This window comes from Nematolebias whitei, chromosome 19 (assembly GCF_014905685.2).
Source record: "Nematolebias whitei isolate Nwh7 chromosome 19, NemWhi1, whole genome shotgun sequence".
NCBI lineage: Eukaryota > Metazoa > Chordata > Actinopteri > Cyprinodontiformes > Rivulidae > Nematolebias > Nematolebias whitei.
In genome coordinates, this window is record NC_056516.1 from 682,273 (window position 1) to 691,581 (window position 9,309).

Below are 9,309 nucleotides of genomic sequence, written 5' to 3' on the forward strand. Positions count from 1 at the left end.
CTCGTATGCCCCAGATAATTTTAGGTTTCCCCTGGCTTCGAAACCATAACCCTGTTATTAATTGGGAGCGTGGTTGTGTTGACAAATGGAGCGACAAGTGTCTCAGTAACTGTCTTCGCTCCGCCATAAACGAGTTCCTTCGGGACATGCCTCCTCTAGAGGAGATCGACCTCACCTCTGTTCCTACTGAATACCGCGACCTAGCGGCAGTCTTTAGCAAACAACGCGCCTCGTCTCTTCCTCCTCATCATCCCTATGACTGCTCGATTGACTTATTACCTGGCGCCCCCTTGCCGTCAAGTAGACATTATAATCTTTCTGGTCCCGAAAGGGAATCTATGTCCAATTATATTAATGAATCCCTTGCCTCAGGTATTATTAGACCCTCGACCTCCCCTTTGGGAGCCGGTTTCTTTGTCGTTTCTAAGAAAGATAAAACTCTCAGGCCATGCATTGATTACCGCGGATTAAACAACATAACTATAAAAAATAAGTATCCGCTCCCCCTCATTGACTCGCTGCAGGAACAATTACAGTCGGCTTCTTGCTTTACAAAACTCGATTTAAGAAACACTTACCACCTCGTGCGTATTAAGAAGGGTGATGAGTGGAAAACGGCTTTTCGCACTCCTTTGGGTCATTTTGAATATTTAGTTATGCCCTTTGGGTTGACCAATGCCCCAGTGGTTTTTCAGGCGCTCGTCAACGATGTCCTGCGTGACTTTATTGGTAATTTTGTTTTTGTCTACCTCAACGATATTCTTATTTTTTCTCGCGACCCCTCTCAGCACACAGCTCACGTCCGCACGGTTCTTCAGCGGCTGCTGGAGAATCAGTTGTTCGTTAAGGAGGAGAAATGTGAGTTTAATACCTCCACCGTCTCCTTCCTAGGTTTTATTTTTGAGTGCGGACGTTGTCGAACCGACCCCGAGAAGACCAGGGCGGTAGTCGACTGGCCGACCCCCGAGTCCAGGAAACAGTTACAACGTTTCTTGGGCTTCGCAAATTTTTACAGGTGGTTTATTAAGGATTATAGTCGTGTCGCCGCCCCCCTGTCTCAGCTCACTTCCACCGCCCGAGCCTTTCATTGGACCCCTGAGGCTGAGGCCACCTTCAAGAAGCTCAAGTCCCTCTTTTCCTCCACACCCATCCTCTGCCATCCAGACCCTACGCACCAGTTCATTCTGGAGGTGGACACCTCTGACACTGGGGTAGGGGCGGTCCTTTCTCAGCGAGCACCCTCAGACAATAAAGTTCATCCCTGCGCCTTCTTTTCCCGACGTCTCTCTCAAGCGGAGCGCAACTACGTGACGTGGGCAACCGCGAGCTGTTGGCGGTCAAGCTCGCGTTGGAGGAATGGCGGCACTGGCTGGAAGGCACTGAGATCCCTTTTTTTATTTGGACCGACCACAAAAATTTGACTTACCTTAGGAACGCCAAGCGTCAGGCCCGTTGGTCGCTTTTTTTTAATAGATTTAATTTTGTCCTTACTTTCCATCCGGGCTCTAAAAACGTCAAACCTGACGCCCTGTCCAGGCAGTTTGCTCCTCCTGACTCACCTGAGAGCTCCGATAACATTGTTCCCCCCACCTGTGTTGTCGGCTCCCTCTCCTGGCCCATCACGCTACCGTTCAGGAGGCCCTTCTCTCCGAACCCAATCCTGGTGGTGGTCCCCCCGGTACCCTCTTTGTTCCTTCCAGCGTGCGGTCCGACGTGCTCCAGTGTCTCCACTCGAACAAACTCTCTTGCCACCCTGGAGTCAACCGCATGCTCGCTCTCACTAAGACTAACTTCTGGTGGCCCTCCATGTCCAAGGGCATTAAAGACTTTGTTTCGGCCTGTCCCGTCTGTGCCAGTAACAAGTCTGGTACCCAACCTCCGGCTTGCCCTCTGCTTCCCCTCCCGACCCCTAGTCACCCCTGGTCCCACATCGCCCTCGATTTCGTGACCGGCCTCCTCCCATCTGACGGCAACACCACCATCCTCAATGTCGTTGACCGTTTCTCTAAGGCTGCTCACTTTGTTCCCCTTCCTAAGCTCCCTTCTGCCCTTGAGACCGCTCACCTTCTTACCCTTCATGTTTTCAGGCTCCATGGGATCCCTTCGGACATCGTCTCCGACCGAGGCCCACAGTTTATCTCCCAGGTCTGGCACTCCTTCTGCAAGTCGCTCGGGGCATCCGTTAGCCTTACCTCCGGCTACGATCCTCAGGCTAACGGGCAAGCTGAGTGCTGCAATCAGGAGTTGGAGTCCACCCTGCATTGCCTGGTTGAGTCCAATCCTTCATCCTGGAGCCAACATTTGGTTTGGGTGAATACGCCCACAATTCCCACCGTTCCTCTGCCACCGGTATGTCCCCCTTCGAAGCCTCCCTTGGCCTGGCGCCAGACGCGATGACAACGCCGGAAGTGATGCTGCACGGATGGGACTGAGCAGTCGAGCTCTAGACTGGGAATACATACATACACTTACATAATATACATACACTTCCTCCTCTCTTTCCCAGTCTAGAGCTCCCCAATACTCGCATCATTAACTCCTCTGCGGTCCGTCTCCAACTCCCCAGGGCCATGAGGATTCACCCGACCTTCCATGTTTCTCAGGTCAAGCCCGTCTCCCTCAGTCCCTTGTGCCCCCCCCTTCTGACCTCCCCCCACCACCCCGCCTGATCGACAACCACCCTGCGTTCACCGTCAGATCCATCCTAGACGTGCGACGCAGGGGTAGGGGGTTCCATTACCTGGTCGATTGGGAGGGGTACGGTCCTGAGGAGAGGTCATGGATCCCAAGGTCCTTTATCCTCTACCCCAACCTCATCTCCAGGTTTATCAGAGACCACCCCGAGAATCGCCTCAGGTCGCCTGGAGGTGATTCTTGAGGGGGGGGGGGGGTACTGTAAGGGTCCCACTGCCTGCAGCCTGCCTTGCTGATGGCCGCTGATTAACAACACCTGGCGGTCATCAGCCTGATGAGCCTCTCCATCTACAAAAGGCTGCAGCCCAGTGTGACTCATCGCTGGAGCATATCACCTCTCATGGTATAGTACTGTTGAGCTAGATATGTCTAGGTGAAAAGAATTTGTTCACCTGTGTTCTCTTTTCCAGTTTCCTGGTTCCTCGTGTTTTTGGATCTCCTCGTGACCTGATCTGGATCCCTCGGCCTTTCAGGTATTCCTCGTGCCATTTTTGCCTCCAGTTGCCTGCCTTCCTCGTTCCCTTGGACCCTCGTTGGATTTCCCTCGGCTGCTCACTCCTTGGACTGAAGGACCAGCTCCCCTCCTTCGGGTTTGGACTGTAAGGACAAAAACGCTCTTCAAACAAACCACTCTGGTCTTCCCCTCTGGACCAACATTAACCTGTCGTCCCTCCTTCCAGGAGTCGCTGAGAAGCAGCGTGTGGATTGATTATCACTGTAAATAATAAACACTGTTCTTTTTGTACTTCCCCTGTGTCTGCCTCGTTCTGGGTCTCATACCATCTGGGTTCCCCACGCACTCCTAATAGCTATAGGCTTAGAATGCTGAAGGACGACTACATTTCTACTCTATGCTACTGTCTTCACTTAAGGCTCACACAGACTCGGGCGGACCTCATTCCTCAGTTCGTGGAGGTCCGTGCATACCGGATTAGAGTTGAAGCGAATGCCTGCAGGGCATGTCCATGCAAAGCTCAATTTTGAGGACTGTGTACGTGTACTTGGTGTTGTACAATAAACTACCTGGCGACGGACTGTTTTGTATGCGACATGAATGTATTAAGTTTCCCTTCTTCATCCGTGGTCTGGTTTAATGGCCTTATCTTTTGTTTGTTTTTTTCCAAGAGGCAAGCGATGTCTTCCTCCTCTTCCATTGACGCCATGACTGAGATTGTAAGAAATTAATGAATTTGTCACGAGAGAATTAAAATCAGGTCCAGCGTGGCTGCAGGAGGGTCTGAGATTTCCTGGTGGGCTGGTCTGATGTGTGGGCTGCAGGGACAGCGCTCTGCTATTTTTTTTTAAATAACTTTTTATTAACAACATAACAGAACCTAACAGAACACTGCTGCTCCTGGGCTACCAGCTTGCTCTCTTTTTTTTTTTTGCAACCTGTCAATCAGTCCAATAGGCGTGTCAGCAAATGACCAATCAGCAAACTCAATTTGTCCCAAAGGTAAATGCCCCTTTTCTGCGAAGTTGGTCTGTGGCTGGTCAGGGCGGACGCTCGTGTCTCAACCGTTTGCGGGCAGTGCGCACAGTTTCCATGTGGACTGAGGATCGCACGAGTCTGTGGTAGCCTTTACTCTGCCCAACCTGTTTTGTATTTGTAATTATTTTTTCTAGTTTTTAGATTGCCTAAATGTATAGTTTCCTCAAATGATCAAATGATTGGGGTGGCTGAAGATTAATCTATGGGGGTCAAACTACCATTGGCCACCCCCTGGCTCTACCATTGCACCTCATGGTGGATAAAACTGCTCCCTCCACTCACTAGGATCTGTCACTCCGTGATGCTTCGGACAAGCACAAAAAACAAACAAACTAACTAACAAACAAACAAACAAACAAACAAACAACAACAACTGTTCTCAACAGTGTAACTCCTACTCACATGAATATCTTGCACCAAAAACATTAAGATTTACTTGCATTCCCTGCTCAATTCTAGAGTTCAATTCCAGAAAAACATTCATCTTGAAAGCTACAAACATTCATTATTGAAATGCCTCAGTGACAGGGTACATCTGTGTGCTGCTTGTTAGATTAGCAGAAGATACAAACAGGTCTGACAGACATGAAATGAGCCTTCAACTGATTTGAAAGTTGCTCCAGGCGAGCTGGATATAGGTGACAGACTATGGCAAGCCGACTGTGTCATTAATAACCATGTTTACCTATTACATGACACAACGGCATGCCATACTACATGAGTGCCATCTAGCGGTTGATAATGGTAGTGTTCAATATTTCAGTCAGAATGAATGTCTCAGCCAAAAATTTGTTTATAAATATAGGGAAAAAATCCATAAATATGTTGCTTTGGCGTATAAGTCTCAGGGCATATAAATTATGCCAAAAAAAAAAAAGTGACTTATAGGCTGAAAAATACAGTATATCCCACACCGGGCGGGGTCAGCTGCACCTTGTCATCATCCTCCCTGCTCCGCAATGATTCACACATCAGATTGTTCATAAAAGCGCAGGAACTTATGTGTAGTGCAACATTTAATTATATTTTTATCTTTTTTAATAAAATTGCCCATGGCTTTGAACTTTTAGGGGCAGAGATTTTTTTAAGAGCAGAAGCGGAAATGCGAAGGAACATCTTTGACGTGATATTAGAAAGCTTTGTTTAAAATTATAGTTTTATTTATAGTTTTACAGTCACTCTTTGTCAGGCGGGATAAAAAATATGCAATCCACAGATATGGCCGCGCGCCTCCTCTTGTCCTGTCTGGTCCAGACCACGTAGCTGAATTACTGCACCCGCTTAGGTAATGTCCAACCAATCTGCACATGTGCTTAACAGAAACTGAAACTTACCACGTGTGTATGTTGACCTGTGTCAAGAGTGAGACATAGACAGATGTGATAGAGAAAATCTGGGGATTTTTCAAAATAAAACTTTTTTATTTTAACCCTGTGCGGCCTGGTACCAATTGACCCACGGACCATACGGGTCCATGGCCCGGTGGTTGAGGACCCCTGAGTTAGTGTCAGCAGGGGAGAAGTTTGTCACTTTATAAGGTTTCATCAGGTGACTTTCAAACATTTTTTTTCAAAACTGTCAGCTGTGAGTCATTCCATATGTTAAGGGAGTATCAGAGAAACTGAGACGTTTATTTTCTAAACATAACGTCCCAGTGGCTTTTAAACCCCAAAATACATTACGGCAAAGACTGGTTCATCCCAAAGATCCAGTCCCCCGGCACAAACAGAGCAATGTTGTGTATGCTGTTCAGTGTCAGGAGGGCTGTGATCAGTCTTACATCGGGGAAACAAAATAGCCACTGGCCAAAAGGATGGCCCAGCACAGAAGATCAACATCATCAGGCCAGGACTCTGCGGTCTACACTCATCTCCAGGCCAGCGGTCACTCTTTCAGGGATGAAGATGTTCACATCCTGGACAGAGAGGAACGATGGTTTGAGAGAGGAGTAAAGGAGGCCATCTTTGTGAAAAGAAATCGTCCATCGTTAAACAGGGGTGGAGGCCTCCGGGTTCAACTGTCCCCCTCTTACAATGCTGTGATTGCTAGTATCACTCAGCCCTCTGTGAACTGTAAACAGCCATCAGTGTGCTAATGATCCATTGTTAGGCTGATGGTCCTTCTTGAGCATGTGATCAGCTGGTTTTGGTTGTCAGCAGCAAAACTGGTTGATCCACTCTGAGACGGTGCTATTTAAGAGACTGAGCTGACTGAGGAAGTCTCTCGGATGAGAGACGAAACGTTTCTACATTTTTTTGTTGATTTGCTTTGTTTTTTTGTTGTTTTTTTTTTTGAATGTCCTTAGGACCAGATTTAACTTTTTTAGATTTTTCTACCTGGATTATTGAGCATGCATCAGGATATTTTACACTAAAAACACCACAAAACAAGACAGCAACGTGCACTGTCTGCAGAGCCATAGCGCCACATTAAACCACGGTAAAGTTGGTTTTACGATGGACATTCAAGCTTTGTGGCTTCAGCGGGGCACTACTCTTTGGTCAAACCGGAAAGAGGCTACTCGACCTCGGCCAGCCGCGTCCAATCTGCCCCACTCAGTCTGCCCATCTCTGAGGAGGGACAGACTGAGCGCGGCTGCCCCAAATCAGGCTGCCTGCTTCTTATTGAACAAGAAGAAGACATCGCTGAAGCCACAGAGCTCAAATGTTTACAGAGAAGTTGCTAAACTTCATCATAATTAATGACCAACCCCTATCAGTTGTAGAAAATGAAGGATTTTCAGCTTGATACTTGCAGTCAAGATATAGTTTACCCTCCAGGAGATATTTATCAGTACAACAGTAGACAATCATAAAAAACATATGATTTGAAAATTATATACATAAAAACATAAACAGGCAGCACGGTGGCACAACTGGTAGAGCTGCTGCCTCTCAGCGAGCAGGTCCTTGGTTCAAACCCTGGTCCAGGGGCCTTTCTGGGTAGAGTTTGCATGTTCTCTCCGTGCATGCGTGGGTTTTCTCCGAGTGCTCTGGTTTCCTCCCACAGACCAAAAACATGCATGTTAGGCTGATTGGTAACTCTAAATTGTCCCTAGGTGTGAATGAGAGAGTGAATGGTTGTTTGTCTCTATGTGGCCCTGTGATGGACTTGCGACCCGTCCAGGGTGTACTACACCCCTCGCACAGTGATTGCTGGACATGGGCACCAGCGACCCAAAATGGAATAAGTGGGTAAAGATAATGGATGGATGAAAAACATAAACAGCTACATTATAAAGTGATGTAAAATACTAAAAACTGGAACGTGTCTGTTGGTTTATGCCATGAACTTAGCAGATGTTTGAAGCATTTAGCATTTTATTTAATTTAATTAATTTATTCATTCATTTAAATGAAACATTGAAGAAAACATTGAAAGAAAAGAGTGCAGAAAGAAGAAAAAGATTCTTATATCTGCCACTTATTTAAAAAAAAAATAACTAAACAATCACTTAAATTAATCACTTTAATATCCACTTTAAAGCTAGGAATAAAAAAAGAACCATGTTTTGCATTAGCAGAATTTAATTCTAACTTTAAAACTTATCCAACCTTAATAAAACTTACCTCAAGTTGCCTTTTTGGACATGCATGCATATATTTGTACAAATTGTACTTGAGAGAGACCCCTCCCTGGGCTGCCACCTTACCGTGGTGGAGGGGTTTGAGTGTCCCAATGATCCTAGGAGTTATGCTGTCAGGGGCTTTATGCCCCTAGTAGGGTCACCCATGGCAGACAGGTCCTAGTTGAGGGACCAGACAAAGTGCAGCCCAAAGACCCCGATGATGAGACAAATAAATGGACCTAGTGTTCCCTTGCCCGGACGTGGGTCACCGGGGCCCCACTCTGGAGCCAGGCCTGGAGGTGGGACACGCGGGCGAGCGCCTGGTGGCCGGGCTTTTACCCATGGAGCTCAGCTGGGCACAGCCCGAAGAGGAGACGTGGGTCCCCCTTCCAATGGGCTCACCACCTGTGGGAGGGGCCAAAGGGGTCGGGTGCAATGTGGGAAGGGTGGTGGCCGAGGGCGGGGACCCTGGCAGTCTGATCCTCAGCTACAGAAGCTGGCTATTGGGACGTGGAATGTCACCTCACTGGTGGGGAAGGAGCCTGAGCTGGTGTGTGAGGCTGAGAGGTTCCGGCTAGAAATAGTCAGACTCACCTCTACGCATGGCTCGGGCTCTGGAACCAGTTTCCTTGAGAGGGGCTGGACACTCTTCCACTCTGGAGTTGCCCCTGGTGAGAGGCGCCGAGCAGGCGTGGGCGTACTTATTGCCCCCCAACTTGGTGCCTGTGTGTTGGGGTTCACCCCAGTGAATGAGAGGGTGGCCTCCCTCCGCCTACGTGTGGGGGGACGGGTTCTGACTGTCGTTTGTGCTTATGCACCAAACGGCAGTTCAGATTATCCACCCTTTCTGGAGTCCTTGGAGGGGGCACTGGAAAGTGCCCCCTCCTAGGGACTCCCTTGTTCTGCTGGGGGACTTCAATGCTCATGTGGGCAATGACAGTGAGACCTGGAGGGGTGTGGCTGGGAGGAACGGCCCCCCTGATCTGAACCAGAGTGGTGTTCTGTTGTTGTACTTCTGTGCTCGTCATGGATTGTCAATAACGAACACCTTGTTCAAGCATAAGGGTGTCCGTCCATATGTGCTCTTGGCACCAGGACACCCTAGGCCGCAGTTCGATGATCGACTTTGTCATCGTCTCATCTGATCTGCGGCCACATGTCTTGGACACTTGTGTGAAGAGAGGGGCGGAACTGTCAACTGATCACTACCTGGTGGTGAGTTGGCTCCGATGGTGGGGGAGGATGCCGGTCAGACCTGGCAGACCCAAACATATTGTGAGGGTTTGCTGGGAACGTCTGGCAGAGTCTCCTGTGAGACGGAGTTTCAACTCCCACCTCCGGGAGTACTTTGAACATGTTCCGAGGGAGGTGGGGGACATTGAGTCTGAGTGGACCATGTTTCGTGCCTCTATTGTCGAGTCGGCTTACCAGAGCTACGGCCGCAAGGTTGTCAGTGCCTGTCGCGGCGGCAACCCTCGAACCCGATGGTGGACACCGTCGGTGAGGGATGCTGTCAGGCTGAAGAAGGAGTCCTATCGGGCCTTTTTGGCCTGTG